The 22074-nt window shown below is 36.5% G+C and overlaps 1 long non-coding RNA gene across 7 annotated transcripts in view; it reads right to left on the bottom strand.

The window, feature by feature from the left end:
* Nucleotides 1–22074, bottom strand: part of LOC119877029 — a 183235-nt gene that overhangs the window by 36541 nt on the left and 124620 nt on the right. For 5 of the 7 annotated variants that reach the window (XR_005370384.1, XR_005370380.1, XR_005370379.1 and 2 more), the window contains exon 4: nucleotides 4255–4319. The exons of the other annotated variants lie outside the window; for them this stretch is intronic. This is a non-coding gene — a long non-coding RNA (uncharacterized LOC119877029). The remainder of the gene's footprint in view (nucleotides 1–4254; nucleotides 4320–22074) is intronic. 7 annotated transcript variants of the gene reach the window in all.

The following is a 22074-nucleotide window of genomic DNA, read 5'->3' as shown; positions in this document are numbered from 1 at the left end:
AATAGTGGCAGTCAATTTGTGTTTTATTGCATATGGGAGATTGATTTTTACAGGAATCTCAGGAGAACTCCCTTTGTAAATTCCCCGACCCCAAATCCTGCATAGTGTGAATAATGATCTGTAAGATTGCTTTGTGAGTGGGTCTCTGTAGTATAGGCTTTCCTAAAAGAAGGCCATAATGATAGGCTCTGTATTGTCCACGGAGAATTAATTCTGGAGATTATTATTTTTTATTTTTATTTTTTAAAGGTTTTAAAACCTTTACTCATGAGAGACAGAGACAGAGAGAAAGAGAGGCAGAGACCCAGACAGAGGGAGAAGCAGACTCCATGTGGGGAGCCCAACGTGGAACTTGATCCTAGATCTCCAGGATCATGCCCTGGGCTGAAGGCAGTGCTAAACCACTGAGCCACCCAGGGATCCCCTATTCTGGAGATTATTTAGCACAGCTGGGCAGCTGTGGCTTCTCCACCTGAGCAGGTTACAAGGCTATAACAGAAACAGCAGCAACAGAGACTAGGACTGAAGAACAAGAAAAACGAGTGGCCTTCTTTTTCTAAGCATGTACCTCACCTCAATGCTTCCCGACAGTAAATACAGTTTATTCTTATAAATTCTGTTGTTTAGAAGCTATAGTCTAATTGAAACGATTGCAGAATCACTTGACAAAAGAGAGTAAGCCACACTGTGTCCAATAGCACACAGTGTTCTCATTAATCCAGTTATTTATTAGACTTTAAGCATTTGAAATGTAACATTGAAATTTTACAACTTTTTAATCTCCCCAAAATTACACAGGTTAAAAGATATTTAGGAAAGACTATGTATATTGCTTAGAGGACACAATAAAGATAAAAGCAATTGAAGGATTTATAACACTATATTTAGCTTTTGTTTTTGTTTGAGAAAATCCATAAAGACTAGAAAACGTTAGTCCCCACAATTCCACAAAATAAAAATAACCTCTTTAGCAACCAGACAGGAATAGCAATGCAAATTAATCCTATTTTCTACTATAGTTTGTCTAAAATATGACCTTTTTTCCTACTGTACTAAGATTTGTTGTTTTAGTTCTCATAATATGCAGAAGAGGGCCTTAAACATGGAAGGTGCATAAAAATAACGCTTGTATTCGTAGTAACATTGTTCAGTCAAGAGAACACTTTCTCAGAATGACCTAAAACTTCACCTCCCATCCAAGTTCTCAACCACATATGCCTTCCTGGCGAAGAACAAAGAAAAATAAATTGATGTTATCCCAGCCCTACTTCCACTGTTCATATCTCAGCCTACTGCCCCACCGTGGGGATCAGGGAGGAGGGCTGGGGGGTGGCTGGGAGCCGTGCTTCTCTCCCCACCTCCCTGCAGATTCCTGCTGCTTCCACCGATACCCTTTTGACTGGAATGGACCTGCAGGGCTTGGCAGAGGGCAACCCAAAGAAGGGACCCTGCTGGGCAGCTGGGGGAGTGGCATGGAGGCAGGGGCCGAATTCTCAGCAGCAGACACTCTGTACAGTTTTTTCAATCCCTGTTTTTGAATAAATATTCTCAGAGACCAAAACAAAAACAAAAACAAAAAACCTCTACTTCCACTGTTCATATCCTCTGGATGAGTGGCTATTTTAAAGTTAACATGGACTATTTGTAATTACCATCAAATATTAAAATTTTTTCTTAAAGTTATTCTGGCAACAACAATACTAGGTACACAAGTACCATTTTCCCAATCCCATAAAACTTAAGTTAAAATATAATTCAGTGGAAAAAATATATATATAATTCAGTGGAATGTTGATAACCAACAACCACCCACAAGAGGAAATTTTCATTGCAGAATCATGAAGCCATGTTTGAGCAGGCTTTGGTTTTATCGTTCAATGAAGCAAAACTCACAAAAGATGACTAGGATATCCTAAGGAAAACTCCTTTCAGTCAAAGACCATTTATCTTTCAGTTGGTAACACTTCTTTCCTTCTGCTGACAGATGGCTAGGCTTGCAGGCCTTCCTGGTGGGCTGGCACTAGCCGTGTCCAACATTTAAAAAGAGACAATATTATTTTGTCTGTAAAGACTCAGACCAGAATACTTACTGCATTCCCATATATAATTTAGGAATAAAAAATGCGTACAGAAATATATAGGAACTGACTATTCCTATGCGTGTACTATAAAAGCTGTATTCTTAGAGATGGCATTCTAGGGTGCGGGCAAAGCCAATGTTTCTTGCTGTTCCACTTAAACGCTCAAGGAGCTCAGATATAGGCAGGTTCTATAAATATATCTTAACATGACAATGCACAGAACAAGCGAGGCAGAGAAGGGTGTTGACTATGAACCACATTATCACACTGTTCGAATGTTACCTTCCTAAATTCCTGAATAAAATTCTTAATTCTCTGTGTCTATGTGAAAGCAATACACTTCCATCAGGATCAAGATGTGGTCTTTACATTTATGGGAGTGACTTTGCTTTCAAATTCTGCTCAAGGAAACACAAATTGAATGCCTATTTAGGAGAAAGGAGTAAGGTGTAATATATGATGTCACACAAGACATAATTCCTCACAAATGTTCCATGTAATAATTATATATGAAGATAAAAGTGCCATTTTGATAAAAGTCAAAACCCTGTGGGCGCCTGGGTGGCTCAGTGATTGAGTGCCTGCCTTTGGCTCAGGGTGTGATCCTGGGGTCCTGGGATCAAGTCCCACATCAGACTCCCTATAGGGAGCCTGCTTCTCCCTCTGCCTATGTCTCTGTCTCTCTTATGAATAAATAAGTAAAAATCTTTTAAACAAAACAAAACCCTGCTAGTTCAATAAAGATAAAGTCCCTTTAACAAGTTGAGTTATTTTCAGCTGGTGCCTTCTTCAATTAAGGCAGCTTGTTAAATTAGTTTTAATGTAAAGCCTCTGAATTCCAGCTTAAAATAATGTCTACTAAACCATCCTTGGCACACATGGCACCACCAGCCCACTAGATGATGTGAAAGTATGGAACGAGACAAAAACAAGTCCTGATAATCACTCAGGGAAATTTATTCACTGTAAGGCCAATGAAACCACACTGAGAGATCTAATTAGTGACTTATTCCTGTTACACCAGCAGAAAAAGGCAGGGCTGCCTCCTTACAAGTAGGCAAATGACACCTTTCCATCTTTTGTCATTCCCCTGGTTCAGAAACAATAGTTTATACCAAGCAGAAAATCAAGCAACTATCTCTCTACCATATGGGTGGTCAGGAAATCAAAATGTCATTGTCCTTGTTCTCACTGTCTACATGTCCTATCTCATATTGAGCTGGAAATTGTTCATGCCAAAATACAGAGCAGAATATTATGGACAGAAGTCAGATATGGAGATAGTTCAAATAATAACTCAATATCTAGTAACCAAGAATGATAATAAAGCAGTTAGGAACTAAAATCATTTTAACTTAGTGTTTGTAAGCACAATAAATTTTATTAGAAAACTGAATATAAATATCAGTGGTAGTACTTTAATAAAAATATGTGTTATTAAAAAGTAATTTTATATGTATAATTTGGGTTTTAAAGTCTAGATTATATAAACAGAGAAGTGAGAACAATTGCGTAGGCCCCCGAAACTTGGAAACATCTTGACACCTCTCTTGACTCATACCCCACTCATATTTAATCCATCTGCTATTGGTCTTACATACCTCCAGAATATACCCAGGCCCTGACCACTAGCCACCTCCTCCACCAAGGCACCTTCCTCTCACACCTGGATTATTGCAACAGGCCTATTAACCCATCTCATCATATCCTGTTTTGTCCCATTTTGTAATCTCTTCTCAACACTGTAGTCAGTGTGGTCCTTTTAAAAATGTAAGTCAGATGTTATCAGTTGCCTTTTCCATATTTTCAAATTGTTTCCCATCACACTCAGGGTAGAAGTCAAAGTTCCCCAGATGCCTGGGTGGCTCAGTGGTTGAATGTCTGCCTTTGGCTCAGGGCGTGATCCTGGAGTCCCAGGATCAAGTCCCACATCGGGCTCCCTGCAGGGAGCCTGTTTCTCCCTCTGCCTGTGTCTCTCATAAATAAATAAATAAAATCTTTTTTATAAAAAAGTCCCCCTATGGCTCTATGACTCTATAAAAGTTGGCCCCTACTGACTCTTCGACATCCCCTATTACTGTTCCCCACACTCACCCTATGCCTTGAACATGCCAGGGGCCCTCCAGCATCAATACCCTTGTATATGATGTACTCTTACCTGGACCCCACTTACCCTTGATATCCAAATGGCTCCCTCCATAGGCATGGAACATGGCTATAAGGCTCTTCACATAATCCCTATGAATGGCAATCATAAAAGTGAAGCAGTGTATGGCCTGCACAACTGCACACAGTGTTTCTACTCACTCTCTCATTTCCTTTAGGTCTCTGCTCAAGGCATCCTTGATCATCCTACTTAAAAATATAACACTTCTCCAGAAATGTCCATCCCCTTTTTCCACCTTCTTTTTTCCCATAGCATTTATCACTATTGAATAAACTACAATATTTTATTCAATGTAAGACATAAATATCCTATCCAAGAAAGCAGTCAATTGGACATGATATATCACTAGTTGCAAAAGGCATCCTGATTTCAAAGATGCTAAATTGTGAAAAAAAAAAAGTACTTCTTTGACTCAATGAAATATAGTCATTTACTTACTCACTTATTGTTTATTATCCATCTCTCCCCACTAGAATTAAGTTCCAAAATGATAGGGATTTTTATTCTTATTTTTCACAACTTAAACAGTGCCTACGGAATCATCATAGGTGTTCAAGAGGTATTTTTTTATTGAATGAATGAAAGCTGGTAAAGGTGGGGTTAAGTTCCTCATTTTACATAAAAAAATATAAAAAAGATACCTTACTTTTGACATTTATAATTGGTTATAAATATGGGTTGAATATTTTGGGGGGTAAAGTACTATGCAATTCAAGATTTTTTTTTTCAATTTTATTTATTTATTCATGAGAGACACACAGAGAGAGGCAGAAACATTGGCAGAGAGAGAAGCAGGGTCCATGCAGGGAGCCCAATGTGGGACTGATCCCGGGACTCCAGGATCATGCCCTGGGCTGAAGGCAGGCGCTTAACCACTAAGCCACTGAGGCATCCCAGCAATTCAAGATTTAAAAATCAAACAGTACAATATTAATAAAGAAAGATATAAAAATCATGAACCTTAACAGACTGCACAGTATGGTCCCAAACACACATAAACACACGCATACACACACACACACACACACACACACACCAGAAACTAGTTGTAAAACAAGGAGAAAGACAAAAATATAATTTTTGTGGGAGACTTTAACATATCTTTTTCTGTCTTTGATGAATTCAAAAAGAGAGAAAATAACATATGGAGGAATAATACAATTAATTATATAGTTAGTTATGTAAAAATCTTTATTTCTTACAGAAGAATATTTCTAAAAAATGTTCCTATTCTTGTCTTGGTCACAAAATATAGTCTAAATACATACTAGTTTAAATCACAAAAATCATAACACAAAATAAGTAACAAGGAAATAGCAAAAAGAAAAAACAGAAAGCATGAAATCTATCAGTTATAACTATGTGTAAGTAATTTAACTTCTATACTAAATAAAGATTCAAAACACTCCCTTTTCCATAATTGGTGGATGATAATTCCTTTTTTTCCCTTTAATAAAAGTAGGTATTATGATCCCTTTTTCTTACTTTTTAAATCTTTCATAACATAAACTATGTTTTAATTATTTTTTTCTTTAGCTACTTGAAAGGTCTGCATCACATTTTAATTCCACTAGTTGTTAACTTAAAGATATAAGACATATGCTAAGTGAAGATCCAATATATGCCAACAAAAGAAATCCAAAACAGAATGTGTGGGAAAGCTTACAAGTAAAAGTATGGGAATAATTAATAAGAAAAACAAAGAACAATAACAAAACAAAAACAAAACAAAATAATGAAAAGCAGGATAAAAAAATAAAGTTTTAATGTCAGAATACAGCAAAACAATGGAATTTTTAAAAAAGTCTAGGAGTTGATTCTTGGGTCAAAATAACGAAACAAATAAATCTCTGTCAAGTACAAATTTAGAAGGAGAAAACAAATCAACAGTGAGAAATAGAAGGGAATTAGAAAGTCCCAAAGACCAGGTTGCTGGAAAGCAGAGTGGTAATATGGCCTGATGCTAAAACTATGGCTGAGGGGATCCCTGGGTGGCTCAGTGGTTTAGTGCCTGCCTTTGGCCTAGGGCATGATCCTGGAGTCCCGGGATCGAGTCTCATGTCAGGCTCCCTGCATAAAGCCTGCTTCTCCCTCTGCCTGTGTCTCTGCTTTTCTCTCTCTCTCTCTCATGAATAAATACATAAAATCTTAAAAAAAAAAAAAAAAAAAAAAGAACAAAAAACACCCCCAAAAAACTATGGCTGATCTTGGAGTCCCTCCTGATCTTGAAACCAGCTTGCTAAGGAAGCAAGCAAGGCCTTGGGCACTAGCCAAGAGGGACTTGCATTTGGGACCAATGCACAAAGGTGGGAAGGCTTTATCCTCAAGGAAACAAGATACAAACCAAGACTTTCTACTACTGGCAAAAGAAGGCAAGAAAATGTATGAATCCCATCCTGAGCTCTGAATAGGAGTATAACATGGCTGTCAAATAATTAATAACTATAGGCCTGCCTTCATGTGAGTTTAGCATTTGATTTTATAGTACATGTACAGTCCCAGGAACCCCAAATCAACAAAACTTAAAATAGTCCCAGATTGGAAAATGGCTGAGCTACCTAAAAGAAGAAAATAATCTTGCAGAAGGAATGCCTCACTCACAAGATTCCCATATATAAAGCCCCACTAACCATGACTTCACAATCCCAACTTACAAAACACGTGAGAAAACAAGAGTCCCATGAACACAGGTCAATAGAGACAATAATAGCACAATATGGAGAAACAGACTGTCAAAAAATTCAGATATCAGAATCAGTGGACACAAACTATAAAATAATTATGTTAAAAATACATGAGAAATAAAAGATGGAACGAGAACTATGAGAAAGGAACAAAAGATCATTTTCTAACATTATGACAGACAAAATACAGCGAATGATCCATTAATTGAAAGAATTAAAATGCTGTATACCATATAAAGAAAATATTTTTAGCACATCATTGCACTATCACAAAAGCAAAGAATCTGCAGGTCCTTCAAATGCACTGAAAATTGAAATCCTAAAAGGAAAAATGACACCAAAGCTGGCTATTGCCCTAAGGATTTCTGCTGCCTCCCTGGAGATCTTGAGGTTTCATTTAAATGTCTACATGAGACCCTTGTACAAGAGAAAACAAAAGTTGGAGTGTTGGGCCCACCTTAATTAGGAACCTAATAAAGGTTCTTAAACCGCAACACCAACCCCCTCAAGGCTACCCCTTCGGTATAATAATGAATTAGAAATAAACCCATCACGTAGAAGGGGAAATCCAGGACGTTTCCCTAATTCAGCCTTTGCATTTGGTGGAGGAGGAAAAAAATCCTCTCCTAAAAATGTGTATCCATAAGCCAATATACATGCAGATTTTGTTGCAAATTCATACTACTTATATGATTGAAAAAAAATACCTAAATGGAAAAATGAAAGTGGTTCTGGGTTAACAAAATCCTCCAAGTTACTGGCAAAAGGAAGTAAGAATCCTCCTTGAGGATCTTACCTTCAACATGGGTTTCAAAAAATTCCTAAAGATGAAGACCTAGGAATAATGCAGTTTACATTGAAATGTCATAAAATACATTTTAAAAAAGTAAAAGTACCATGAATGAAAGCAAGTAGAAATAACAGTTGCCAAAAACAAACCCACAGAGATCAGACATTGACAATGTTCGAATATAGAAAATATTATAATTAACATATGTAAAGAATTTAATGAGAAGCTTCAATATATGAGCAAAGAATGACCAAAAAGAACCTAACAGCACCTCTGCAAGTAAAATATACAATAGTTGAAATAAAAATACTCAATGTTGGGATCCCTGGGTGGCGCAGCGGTTTGGCGCCTGCCTTTGGCCCAGGGTGCGATCCTGGAGACCCGGGATCGAATCCCACATCGGGCTCCCGGTGCATGGAGCCTGCTTCTCCCTCTGCCTGTGTCTCTGCCTCTCTCTCTCTCTCTGTGACTATCATAAATAAATAAAATTCAAAAAAAAATGTTGATTAAACAATACATTAACAGCATGTAGCCAGGAAAGATAAAGAGACAAGAACTATGATGAGAAGTGAAAACATATAAAGTCTAGAAAGAGATGGTCACATGTACATCTATTTAGAGTTACAAAAGGGGAAAATAGAAACAATGGGAGAGAGGATCTCTTTAAAGAGATAATGCCTTGGAATTTCCAGAATTACTGGAAAAACACAAAGCCTCAGTTCAAAGAAACCCAATATCTTCCAAGTAGGATAAATAAAAAGAAATCTACATCTAGACCCACCACAGGAGAACACCAACTTAAAGGAGAGCTTAAAAGCATCCAGAGGATAATAAACACAGGTGATTGGGTGAATGTACATTTGCCAAAGGCAACCGCACAAGCCAGAAGACAGTAGAACAATATATCAACTTAGAAATAGCAACGTAAATAAATATCAACTCAGTGTTCTACACCCAGAGAGACTATCTTTGGGTGTCTTTTGTTGTTGTTTAAGATTTTATTTATTTATTGGAGAGAGAATGAGAGCTAGAGAGATTACAGAGGGAGACAGAGAAGCAGACTCGCCACTGAGCAGAGAGCCTGATGTGAGGCTCAATCTCAGGACCCTGAGATCAGGACCAGAACTGAAGGCAGTCGCTTAACTAACTGAACCACCCAGGCACCCCAAGAAACTATCTTTGAGTTAGGTAAGTGAAATAGACATTTTTAGACAAAACAGAGAGTTTATCACCTAAAGATCTTCAGGAAGGGAAATTCTAAGTTTTATATATATATATCAGAGATGAAAATCACATTGATTGGAACAGTGCTATCAATAGAAGCATATATATAATCCTATATTTTCTAGTAGCCACATTATGATAATTAAAAACAGGTGAAATTAATTTTAATAATAGTTTATTTAGCCAACTGTATTAAAATTATCATTTTAACATGTAATCAATATAAAAAATTACTGATAAGATAGTTTACATTTATTTTTTCATAAGTCTTTGAAATCCAGTGTGTGTATTTTATACTTATAACACATTGAAGCTGCAATGCTAACATTTAAAGTAAAATGTAGTCCTATGAAAATAAGACGTTTATATTTAACAGAAAACTATTTTCCACTCCTTTTTAAAATTTTTATTTTTTAAAAGATTTTATTTATTTATTTGACAGAGGAGAGAGCATAAGCAGAGGCAGACAGATGAAGAGGGAGAAGCAGACTCCTCACTGAGCAGGGAGCCCGATGCAGGGCTTGATCCCAGGACCCTGGAATCATGAACTGAGCCAAAGTCAGATGCCCAACTTGACTGAACCACCCAGGTGCCCCTCAACTCCTTTTTTTTTTTTTTAAATTTAAATGCAAATTAACTAAACTTGAAACAACATTGAATTTCTCCCTCTTACTACATTTCAAGTGTTTGATAGCCGTATGTGACTAATGGCTACCACACTGGCAATGAAGATTTGGAGGCTTTGTGATTTACAGTGGAATAGTGGGGAGATATCTTGATGAATAAGAAAATTTATTTAAGCATTGCTTTATAAAACAGCAACAGTCATTGTCATCTTCATTGCCATTATCATAATCATCATTATTTTTTTTAAGATTCTATTTATTTATTCATGAGAGACACTGAGAGAGAGAGAGAGAGAGAGAGAGAGAGGCAGAGACACAGGCAGAGGGAGAAGCAGGCTCCATGCAGGGAGCCTGATGTGGGACTTGATCCTGGGTCTCCAGGATCACACCCTGGGGCAAAGGCGGCACTAAACCGCTGAGCTACCTGGGCTGCCCCATAATCATCATTATTATGGAAGATTTATAAGCAGCTAAGAACTAAATAATGGGGAAAATAGCCTATAAAGGCAGAAGGCAATTAAAATGATGGTATTTTTAAAATATATTTTTGAGAGAAAGGTGAAATCTTTTAGACTTTGTAAAATTAAATATGTATGTTAAAATATATAGGGTAGGGTGATACAAGCAAATATAGCAGAGTAGGGATCTCCAGGAACCATCTCTCCCCTGAAACACTAAAAGTCTGGCAAAACATGCCATGTAAAAGAATGATGTTGGATCTTTGCCTTATACTATGTACAAAAACTAACTCAAGATGGGTTAAAGATCAAAATTTAAGGTCGACCACAATAAAACTCTTAGAAGAGAATAGGAAAATCTTTTTCTTCTTCTTTTTTAATCTTCTTGACTAGTAATTTTTTGGCAATGGTTTCTTAAATATGACACCAGAAGTACAGGCAATGAAAGAAAAATAGATAAACTGGATTTCATAAAAATAAAAAACTTTAATGCATCAAAGGACACTATAAAGAAAGTGAAAAGACAATTCAGAGACTGGGAGAAAATATTTGCAAATCATATATCTGATAAGGGTCTAGTATCAAGAGTTTATAAAGAACTCTCACAAATCGACAGCAAGAAGACGATCCCAATTCAAAAATGGAAATTTCTCCAACACAGATATCCAAATAGCCAAGGACATGAAAAGATTCTAAATGGCATTAGTCATTAAGGACATGCAAATGGAAAGTACACTGTGAGACTGCTTGCAGTATGTGATAGGAGAAATCCACTGGGATGGCCATTTAAAAAAAAAAAAAAAAGAAGGGGTGCCTGGGTAGCTCAGTCAGTTAAGCGGCCAACTCTTGGTAGAAACTTAGATGATGATCTCATCACTTGTGGGAGAGAGTTGGGCTCCACACTCAGCGAGGAGGCTGCTTGAAGAGTCCCTCCTTCTGCTCCTCCCCCTACTCACAGGTGCTCTCTCTCAAATAAATCTTTACAAAATAGGAAAAGGAAGATGAAGATAGCAAGTTTGTACAAGGCTGTGGAAAATCTGGAATCCTTGCACATTGCTAGTAAAAATGTAAAATGACAGTGTTGTGGAAATCAACTTGGTGCTTCCTCAAAAAGTTAAGCATGGAATTACCACAGGATCCAGTAATTTCCCTCATAGGTATATACCCCAAAGAATTAAATATAGGTGTTCAAACAAAAACTTGCACAAGAATGTTTATAGTAGTTCTATTTCCAACATAGCCAAAAGGTAAAAACAGCTCAAATGTCTATTGCCAGATAAATGAATAAACAAAATGTGAAATGTCCATTCCATAGACTGTTATTCAGCCATTAAGAGAATTAGCATGCTCCTGATAACGTGCTACAATGTGGATGCACCTTGAAAACATTACACTCAATGGAACAAGCCGGACATAAAGGACCACACACTGTATGATTCCCTTTACATGAAATGTCCGTAACAGGCTAATCCATAGAGGCAGAAAGTTGATTTGTGGTTGCAGGGGCTGGGGGGAGAAGGGAATTGGGAATGACTGCTTAATGGGGACAAAGTTTCCATCTGGGGTGTAAAAATTTCTGGAACCCTATAGTTCCAATTGCACATTGTGTGCAATGTGGGCCAGCTGTAGATTGTGAACGTAATTAATCCCACTGAATGTACTTTAAGATCATTACAATGATGAATGTCACATCATTTTACCACAATTAAACGTGTGTTTTAACCACTAAATGATTAGCCAGAGGACATATAATTTCTAAAAACAAGGAAGTAGACGACAAAGAATAAAAAATGGAAAAGAAGCACCCGAAAGAAACTCACTGAAAAATATATTCAGTGTGATTAATAAGTTATACACTCATCTGTATGTGTATTTCATGCTTCTCTCAAAAGAACAAGATATCATTTAAAAGACCCAGGCTCTTCACAAATGTTTATTTTTAAACTGTATGGATTACACAGTAGATTAAGCAGAGCCAAAATAAAAGAAATACAAGAATCAGTAGACTGGAAGATAGAACTGATGAAATCACTGAGAAGGCAACACCATGGCACTTTAAAGAGAGGACAAAAGTCAAAGAGAAGAAAAGGTTAAAGTCTGTATTATCGGAATTCCAGGTGGGGAAAATAAAGAGAATTGCAAAGAGGTAGTATTTACTGATGAGGGATAATTTTCCATAATCGATGAGGATTCTTGTTTTTCATCCTTTCATTCAGAAAGTGCCACAAATTATGAGACAATGAATCCCTATTTCTATTGAGATTTAATATATTTGAGTCAATATAATATCCAGCATTCCTAATTTTTATCATAAATGTTTTCCTCAAGGAGCCTGGGAAATATTCATAATAAATGCTAACACACACATACTTCCCGCAACACTTGTGCCTTTCCCAATTCAGAAATGATGTCAATGTACTCTCTTGTAGTTAAGGACTAACAATCTAAATCTATACCAGGGCCTGGTAAGCAAGTATGGTGACAATTTGGAGAAAAAATGATGTTGAACAGAGGTATTTTTTCCCTGTTTCCAAATTCTACCTTATGTGGGAAAACTTAATGACCACTGGATCTAGCCTGGAAACTCCTCCCAAAGTTTAAACTGTATTGCTTGTTTATTGCTGAGAAAGAAATAGATCTATCTTAGACCTGGAATATCCTCATTCGGCCAAAAATGAGGTACAAATGGAACAGCAACAGTTGAACAGGAACCATTTTGGTAAATGTGGGACGTGTGGTCATTGCAGATACGGTAGGTTAAAGAGTTACGCGGTACCTATTGATCAGGTGCGTTAGTTTAAAATATAGGCCTGTCTCATTTACTCTTGCCACTTAACATAAAGTTCAACCCAGTAAATTTACTTAAGTAATCGATCCACCTAACTAGCCTTTAGATTTATTACTTAAAAAATATAAAACCACATGTACCCCTATTGTACTTTCCCTATACTTCTTGATTTGCTGTGCTACAGGACCATGCTTATTTCTTGCCACACTTTTGGGTATTGATTTATACTAAAATTCTTTTTTCGTGACCATTTAGATTTCATGACCATTAAAAGAGGCCATTTAAAGTAAGCCAAGATGTACAAGCCTTCCTCCAACACACCTTTATTGATTATAATGTATATAACATGCCATTATACCAGGAAAACAACATCCTACTAATTATTTTCAAGCATATTGCTGTGCTCCCAAGACCTTGAACTTGCCCTTTCCGCTATTAAGTGTGTTGTGAATGCTTGTTTCCACTTTAGATCATTATGCTTTGAGATTAATGATAAGAATGTTGAGCTAAACAACATTTAGCACCTGAAATTTACAAATAGAAGTTTTGTGTAAATTCAGCATAAGTAACATACATGAAAATGATTTATAGTAAAGCCAAAATTCCCTCTAGCCTGCTTACACAACCTCAACAGAGCATCTCAAATCTCATATAGTCAATCCAATTTTAGATAGGCTGAGGACTGAAATTGTCAAGGAATATACTAGGAATTTAGGTCTTAATAATATCATCATCATCATCATCCTGGCTTATTGAGTAAATAACTCTGGCCTAGCCTAGTAAATCTGTGAAGCATATGTAGGTGCTGAACATTTGAAATACAGTTAGTTCAAATTAAGATGTGCTATAAGTATAAAATCCATACTAGATTTTTAAAAATTAATATGAAAAGAACAATGTGAAATATGGCATTAAAATGTTTTATATTGATTACATGGTAAAATGATAAATCAACTTTGGACACACTGGATTAAATATATTATCACAATTAATTTCGTTTGTTTCTTTTTAATGTGGTTAGTAGAAAATTTTAAACGATATATGCAGCTCATATTTGTGGATTTTATTACATTTCTATTGCAAAGTGCTGTAGTGCATGGTCAAAGATAAAGTTCTTGGTCAGTCATGGTAGTTCTTTTAGACTCAAGACTCAAGACTCATTTGGATTAAAACCCCAAAACACCGATTTTTTTTTTAAGTAGGCTCCATGCCCAGCATGGATTCCAATATGGGGCTCAAACTCATGACCCTGAGATCAAGACCTGGGCTGAGATCAAGAGCCAGGTGCCCCCAAAAACACTAATTTAAATTTTTAAGTATTAGGCTAAGAGAGTTAGCATACAGATTAATATTGGGGTTTTTTTTTTTTAGAGTTTTTTTCAAAGACACGTATGATTGTGGCAATATAATTTCCAAAGATTTTAATGACATCTTGAAATTTTGGGAATCAATTTTCTTTTGTATATGACTTATCTTCTGTTTCACATTTATAACATATACATTCTATTAAGTATACAATATGTGTATTTCTGTTAACTTAATACTTACGGAACAAGTCAGTATACAAATTATATACTTTATCCTACCTTATATTTTAAGAAAAACACTAAGTTCTAGTAACACTATGAAAAACAATTCTTGCTCTTATTATGATTGGTCTTATTTTACAATGCCATAATAAAGCCTGTGGCTGCAATCTGGTTTATACAGGAAAACATTAAAGATACTAGAGAGAAGAATATCAATTTGGCCGATTTTAAGTCATAGTAAGCTAACACTTCTAAACCTCATTATTTGCAATCAATTATCCTGCTACAGACATTACAACATTTTCCTTCATTTCTAACTTAGTAACACCAATTTTATTTTTGTTTGCTTTTGTTCTTACATTTTACTCTCCAGTTTTCTAAATAAGAGTGCATTTCTTTTATAATTTAGATAAATGTTTAAAGTAACAAAGCTGTATTATATCTCCAAGGAAAGAGAGTGGAGTGGACATATACAGTTTGTCACTGACTATTAATTAATCCTCCCTCTTTTCGGGACAGCCTCAGTTTTCCTTCAGGAGCTCTCCTCCCCCAATCTCAGCCCAGTGTTTGGGTGGAGCTGGCTGCCCACCTCAGGGGCTCCTGTGTCACAACCCCTTGGCCACAGGATGGCTCATCAGAGCCAATTCAAAGTTAGTGCCCAGACTTTTACCAGGCAATCAACAGAGAGACACTCATTTTTGCAGAGGAAATAGGATGTAAATCTAGAGCCATTGTAAGTCATCTTGCACCTCTAAGAATATAATCAAAAGCAGAACAAAGGGATAGAGACATCACCTCTTTCATCTAAAAGTGGTCCACCTTTGGACAGCGCAGATATGTGTGTCAAAAAACTACTCACAAGTCCTTAAAATAGTTTAAGTTGGGTTTTCCGTCACAAGGTTGATTATCTAGCGAAAACACACCTACAGGTGTCGCATTTGTTTGAGGAACATCCTGATGAAACGGTGCCTGTTCCAGCAACCACTTTGATTAGTTGTTGCCCACATCATTCTTATTGCTAAATACTGTAAATATCACTCTGCTTTTAATCAAAATAGTTTGAATAGTAAAATAGGACTTGGAAACATGAACATATGAAGAATAAGGGTAACATTTTTGGTGACAAAAAGAGAATGAGGAAGGGCAAACTACAAATCTATTCACAAAGATCTAAAACAGGTACTTTTACCATCAAGTCATAGAAGATACCAACACCCTTTCAGCCTGAGCAGGTCATCCGCCCTGTTAAGATGTTTCCTCTTTCATTAAATGAACATTCAAAATAACCGCACTGCCTCTCTGGTAACAATGTAAGGGATGGAATTCATACGAGATTCTATATAGAAACACTTTCTATTGTAAACCATTCTATGTGAAGAAACAGTAATAATAAGGACAAGTAAATGTTTCATAAATGAAAAGTATTATTGCTACATTTGATTAATACATCTAATTTTTAGGTTATTTATATTCCTTGTGTGTTGAAAGTATATGTCAACTCAGTTGCTTGTGTAAGAGAAGAGGTACTTTATTATTATAGATAATAGTAAAAAAAAATAGTAGTATTTCAATCTTATTGCCCTTAAAATTATTTCAGTTGTACATTCTGTTTGCGAAGTTTGTTATTCTCTCACTATTCTCTGCAATACCAATCACAAAAATATAAAGTTATTTCTACCACCACCCCTCTTTTAAAGACATTAAGACATTCTCTGAACCACAATATGTTTCAATATTATTTGTTACCTTGAACCAGATTTCCTTTTTTATGCTTTAATTTTTATACTTACTTGGTTATTATTTTTTTTTAAGATTTTATTTATTTATTCATGACAGAGAGAGGCAGAGACACAGGCAGAGGGAGAAGCAGGCTCCATGCAGGGAGCCCGACATGGGACTTGATCCCAGGTCTCCAGGATCACACCCTGGGACGAAGGCGGCGCTAAACCACTGAGCCACCAGGGCTGCCCTTGGTTATTCTTTTAATGAAAAGAATATTTATGTTTTTCTTGTTTAAAATGTGATTCATTTTTGTAGAAATTTTGAAATATACACATAAAATGTGTCTAAATGATTATTATCTCGATACCCAAAAATAAGGACTAATAACTTTAAAGGAGGTATCTATTTTAAGAAGTATTTTTGGCATTTAAAAAACCCTCCCATGTCATTAAGTGACATTACAAGGGAGTCTCTAAGTCATATCTTAACGTGGCATTGATTACCCATCATTGTTTGTACTTGAGCATATCCCATTTTAGAAAATGAATTAGATTTCATATGAAAGGGTCAGCCACACTAGACGGTTTCTAATGTCCGCCAGGCTAGACACCTGATATTTAAGTACGAAGGGGGCATGCATCCAATGGTATTGCAGCTACATGAGTGGTAACTATGATGGTAACTAGGGATCCACCAAGAGTTCTAGTATACTTACTCTTTATCCCATTTCTTAAAGCATTTTCAGGAAAGTGGCAAATTTTTAAAATTGAACTTAGAACATGATAAAATGAAATTTATCAATTGATAGATAAAATAAGAGACCATCTGCTCACTGTAAATCTTTGGTGAGATGCATCAATGGTATATACATTCCCATGTTTGCCATTTTCTCTTGGCTCTGATAAGACCTGACACAGTAGTTCAAAATATGGCACCACAAAGACAAGAAATTATTTTGATCAAATTCTAGCAAGATCTTCTCTTTGACAGGAGAGGGAGGGAGGGAGGAAGAGAGAGAGAGAGAGAATCCATGGAAAATTCTAAAATTCAGGGTGGCTGAGTCAGTGAAGTGTTTGCCTTCAGTTCAGGTCATGATCTCAGGGTCTTGGGACTGAGGCCAGAGTCAGGAGCCCTCCTCAGTGGGGAGTCTGCCTCTCCCTCTGCCCCTGACCCCGCACGTGCACTATCTCTTTCTCTCTCAAATAAATAAATAAAATCTTAAAAAAAGAGAAAATTCTAAAATTCAATATTTTAAAGTTAGTCATACTTTGAAATCCCTATAAATACTATCCTCCAGGGACACCTGGGTGGCTCAGTGGTTGAGCATCTGCCTTTGGCTCAGGTCATGATCCTGGGGTCTTGGGATCGAATCTTGTATCAGGAACCGGGAGCCTGCTTCATCCTCTGCCTGTCTCTGCTTCTCTCTCTGTGTCTCTCATGAATGAATAGATAAAATATTTAAAACAAAATATTATCTTTAGATCTGGTGCAGGATTTAGAATGGCTCTGTCATTTGCTTTGTAGACCCAGACAACTCACTTAGCTTCTTTGTGCCTCAGTTTCCTCATCTGTCCGTTCAAAAGTTCAATAAGATGGTCTTTTTCAACTCTACAATAAACATAATTCCATGATACTATTAATGAGTGTCATTAAATAGGGATGGTTGACACTACTCAATATTCATACTATTCACTTTCAACTAAGTCTTCATTACTACTCAATAATCCTTATATGTACCCCTTAGTACATTCTCCACAGTAATTGTCCCAAAGTCTCATTAATCTCTGATCCCCAATCCATCCCACTGGGCAAATGTGGGCCCAACTAATGAATTCTCCAAGTAGACACAGATCAGCTACTAGCTACTGGTTTGTAAGAAGCAAATAACATAATGAGGATACCTCTCAGGATAGTTTTGGTAATAATCACTTGAAGCTGAAGAGCCACTACATGCACACTGGTGATGAAAATCACCATTTGGAATGCAATGTTTTTTTCCACATTTTGATTCATCTGTCTTTTTTTTTTTTTTTTACATGCATCTGTTTGATGACTAAGTGTTGGAAATAAACATAAATGCCACAAAGAAGGTTGATGATGTACCCATTATGTTAATTAATCCTATCCCCTTATTTTTGTTCTTCTAAGAAATTGCTAAATGATCTAAGTGCTAAAATTAAATGGCTGGTCCTGAGAGTAAGGCCATTTTACAGTAACCATTGAATAGAGAGAATATGTTAAATTAAAATAAACTTAAAGAATTATACACGCTGACCAAGGTGGGAAAATTAGCTAAAATATCTGCCAAGAGAAAGTGGAAAGTTCTAAGATACCAGATGTCTCTGTGGGTTCCAAATTTGGAATTCTTTGTCGCCTTTTAAATCTTCCCTCAGAAGTACCAAGCCTTACAATGCATGTGGTTTGGCATATGGGCTGTTATTTTGCATTTCTAGACTCTGAGTCTGCCTTTTCAATCAGTATCCAAGCTATTTTGCTAAGTTCTATGATATCTTGGGATTCATGGCTCTCAAGAACATGAAGCAAAGAAATAATAATTTATTTTTTCCTCCATTTCATTATAAAAATCTGCAGACAAGATTTAAGATCCAAGAAAGCATAACTGCTATCTTTCTTTTCTTGCTGTAAGTCCTTTTGAATTTCATGTGTGGAGGGTGGGTGGGCGTGTGGAGAAATTAGGAATAAAGATGCCTCCCCATATTAAAAAAGCCTTAATTTTTTAAAATATTAAATTATCAGGGAGGGAAATTGGGATCTTCCTCTAGAGTCATATTTCCCTCTTCAACGTTTCCCAATTAAGAACCCACTGTGACACCTATACCTGATTTCAGGTAATCAAGATAATGGGGATAATGTAATAGGAAGGACAATCACTCTTTTAGCAATAATAAAGTTGAATAAGTGACAGGAGAAGAAAGAGCAATTAAAATCCAAATAAGAAAGACTTCTAATATAAAAACAGTAAAAAAGAATAAACAAAGAAAAGAAAAAACACCTATTTTAAAACTAAGATGTTCATTTTTATTACATCTGATTTCTCTTCATTTTGGACCACAAGAATATTCATTATTGATCACTAGATGGTTACCAGATTTTCTATAAATACAATCTTTAAAGAAAAACAAACGATTTACAAACAATTGAAAAAAACTGGTAAGTTATTCATGTTCAAGGGTATTTTTTTTTTAAGATTTTATTTTATTCATGAGAGACACAGAGAGAGACAGGCAAAGACATAGGCAGAGGGAGAAGCAGGCTCCCTACGGGGAGCCTGATGTGGGACTCGATCCCAGGGCCCCGGGGTCATGCCATGAGTCCAAGGTAGACACTCAACCCCTGAGCCCCCCAGGTGTCCCTATAAATCGTTTAAAATGTACCTAAAATCTAAATGGCTAGTTTCATACCTTCCAACTTACCAATAACATATGAATAATGTAAAATGTCCTTTAAAAAAAATCCTTTCTTCTATCAGTGAAGAAACTGTTAACACAAAATTGAGCTTAGAACTGCTTTTTTGTAAACATGCTAAAGTACGATTTTAAAAATAGTGACAAACCTCTTTGGAAAATGGCCTCTGTAAATGAAAAATCAATTCTGGCAGGATCATTATACATATTAAACATTCATGGGAAAGGTAGGACAGCCAGCAGAGTGTTTAAAAGTAGAAACAAGAGGATATAGATGACCTACATCACAAACTATATCCTGGCAGAGGCTTACAGTTCCTGAAATTAGAGGAGATAACCAGAAGTTACCAGATGAATAGGCTTTGTCTCCCTTTTATTTTGCACCCAGACAAAAGTAGCCCTAGTTGGGAGAGGAGAGCATTGATAAAGATGTATTTTGAAACTAGAAACTCTTAGGTTTAAAAAAAAAAAAATGAACTGAGAGAGCACATAAATATGAAGCTGTGAATTACGTGACAAGTTATGGAACAATAAGTGAGACCTGCTTTCTCTCTGAACCAATAATGAGGTTTTCTGAGCGGAGGGCTAGAACCGGAGGTGAACATCCAAAGGCTCCCACTGCTGAGTCATTCCAGACAGAGGGAGAGGCTGTGGAAATCACAGCTGGGAAACTGGCAAAACTTAATTACTCAACAGCCTTCGCTACTTCTTCCTTGCCAAAGGAACCATAATGGGGAGAGGCAGTGTCAATGTGCCCAACCCCAGGAGATGACTCTGGTTTGTTTAATCCAATCTCGAGGTAATCATCTGGTCGATATTCTGTGCAGCTATGGGGGTAGGAATGGAGGAACACGTGATCCTCTTTTTGGGTAGGAATGGAGGAACGTGATCCTCTTTTTGTCAATGAGTCATGAAGTGATGCTTCTGGGAGAAATGTGTCTTCCTAAGAAAACTCCTGTTCCCCAGCTCATTCTCCTAATCAAACATGGCGTCATGAGGCCATAATGCTTCCTCAGCAGTCATCTTGTAGTTTAAGAACCAAACATCAAATTGAGGATGGCAGAGAAGAGAGATAGGAAACTCCTAGTTCCTTGAAGTGAACTTTGGGCTTCTTTACCAAATCTAGAACCACCTATTCCCAGATTTCTCACTCTGTAGGAAAATTAAAGCCCTTCATTTTTGAGTTCTCTGTTAAAAATTGGGTTACTTGCAGCTGAATGATCCTGATAGACTTAGATTGTAAAAGTAAGAAAACTCCATGATTCTAGGGTGGGACAGTCACGGTCCACTTTGCAATGGGAACCATGGGGAGAAGAGAGGAAATCCAGAAAATGTTGTGCTGATAAACAAAGTAGAGGGAATCCATGCCCAGGGGTCATCTTTGTGCTACTTTTACCTCTGAGTTCCACAATTGTGAGAGGACACATGTTCTTCATTATTAGAAGCAACACCAGTGACGGAAAAATGGTTGGTAAAATAGTCAACAACTCTTCAATCAGTTCTGTGTCTTGCCTGTGACATTTTATTTCATTTGGCACTTACACCAATAAGTTTATTAGAAACAGACATTTTGTTTCTAAGAGACATCAGGGAATTCAGTAATGCCTAGAAATTTCCTAAATGATAGTTCATATATATTGAAGCCTCAGGTATGTTTTATGCTTACATTTAAATATGTGTGTGTGTGTGTGTGTGTGTGTGTGTGTACCCACATGCACCAGGATACACAGGGAGAGACTGTACTGAAATCTCTAGAGAGGTTGTGGTTAAATTTTAAATTCCCCCAATTCTAAATTTCTCAAAGCAGTAAGTGTCCACAGTGCCATGTACTTACTGGAGAACTAATATTAAAGGACCTAGAGGAAACTTTTAAAACTCATTGTATTTTCTAGGTCTTTATATAACTTCCTGCTCATAGTCAATATAACTTTTTGTGTTTTTTTAACAAGCTGAGAAGCAAAAATAGGATGATGCTAATCAACATGTAAATATAACTGTAATAAGAATGTGGTTCTCTGCATAACTTGGAGCCTTATTTTGTCATCAGTCCTCTGTTCTAGCTTTGACTGTGGTATTGATTTGGGATATAAATTTTCTCAGCTCTTCCTTTCCTTGCAAAGATTCCACCAATGCTCAAATTCTGTCTTTATCCTTTTGCCTCTATTATGAGTACAAAAAATAGGCTGGAGCATCTTTTTTTAGAGTGAAAAAAGTTTTCACACTTGCATAACTCATGCAGTTGAAATGGCCTGAAATCAACAGTCCCCAGAAAAGCATCTTTGAAAAGACACCAAGGCTGAAAATCAGTAACTGCAAAGAGGTACTTTGAAAAGAATAGTAAGGAAAAGCTACTGTGAAACTGTGCTGGAGAGATAAAAATATCTAGCATGAGAAGACATTCACTTTGGAAACTTTCTTTATGGTTTTCAAAGTTTTATATGTCTGAGTTGTGTGTGTGTAGTTTTTTTTAATCCCTAATGTTTTCCTGGGATTACAGATGTTTGAAGTTCCCAAATTGGCTCTGCAATTCCCGGGAAGAAAATTAGATTTCCAGAATAGCTTTCTCACTGAATAAAATAT

Source organism: Canis lupus, chromosome 15 (assembly GCF_011100685.1).
Source record: "Canis lupus familiaris isolate Mischka breed German Shepherd chromosome 15, alternate assembly UU_Cfam_GSD_1.0, whole genome shotgun sequence".
Taxonomy (NCBI): domain Eukaryota; kingdom Metazoa; phylum Chordata; class Mammalia; order Carnivora; family Canidae; genus Canis; species Canis lupus.
The sequence above is the reverse complement of the archived record's forward strand: the minus strand, read 5'-3'. Positions and strand labels throughout refer to the sequence as shown.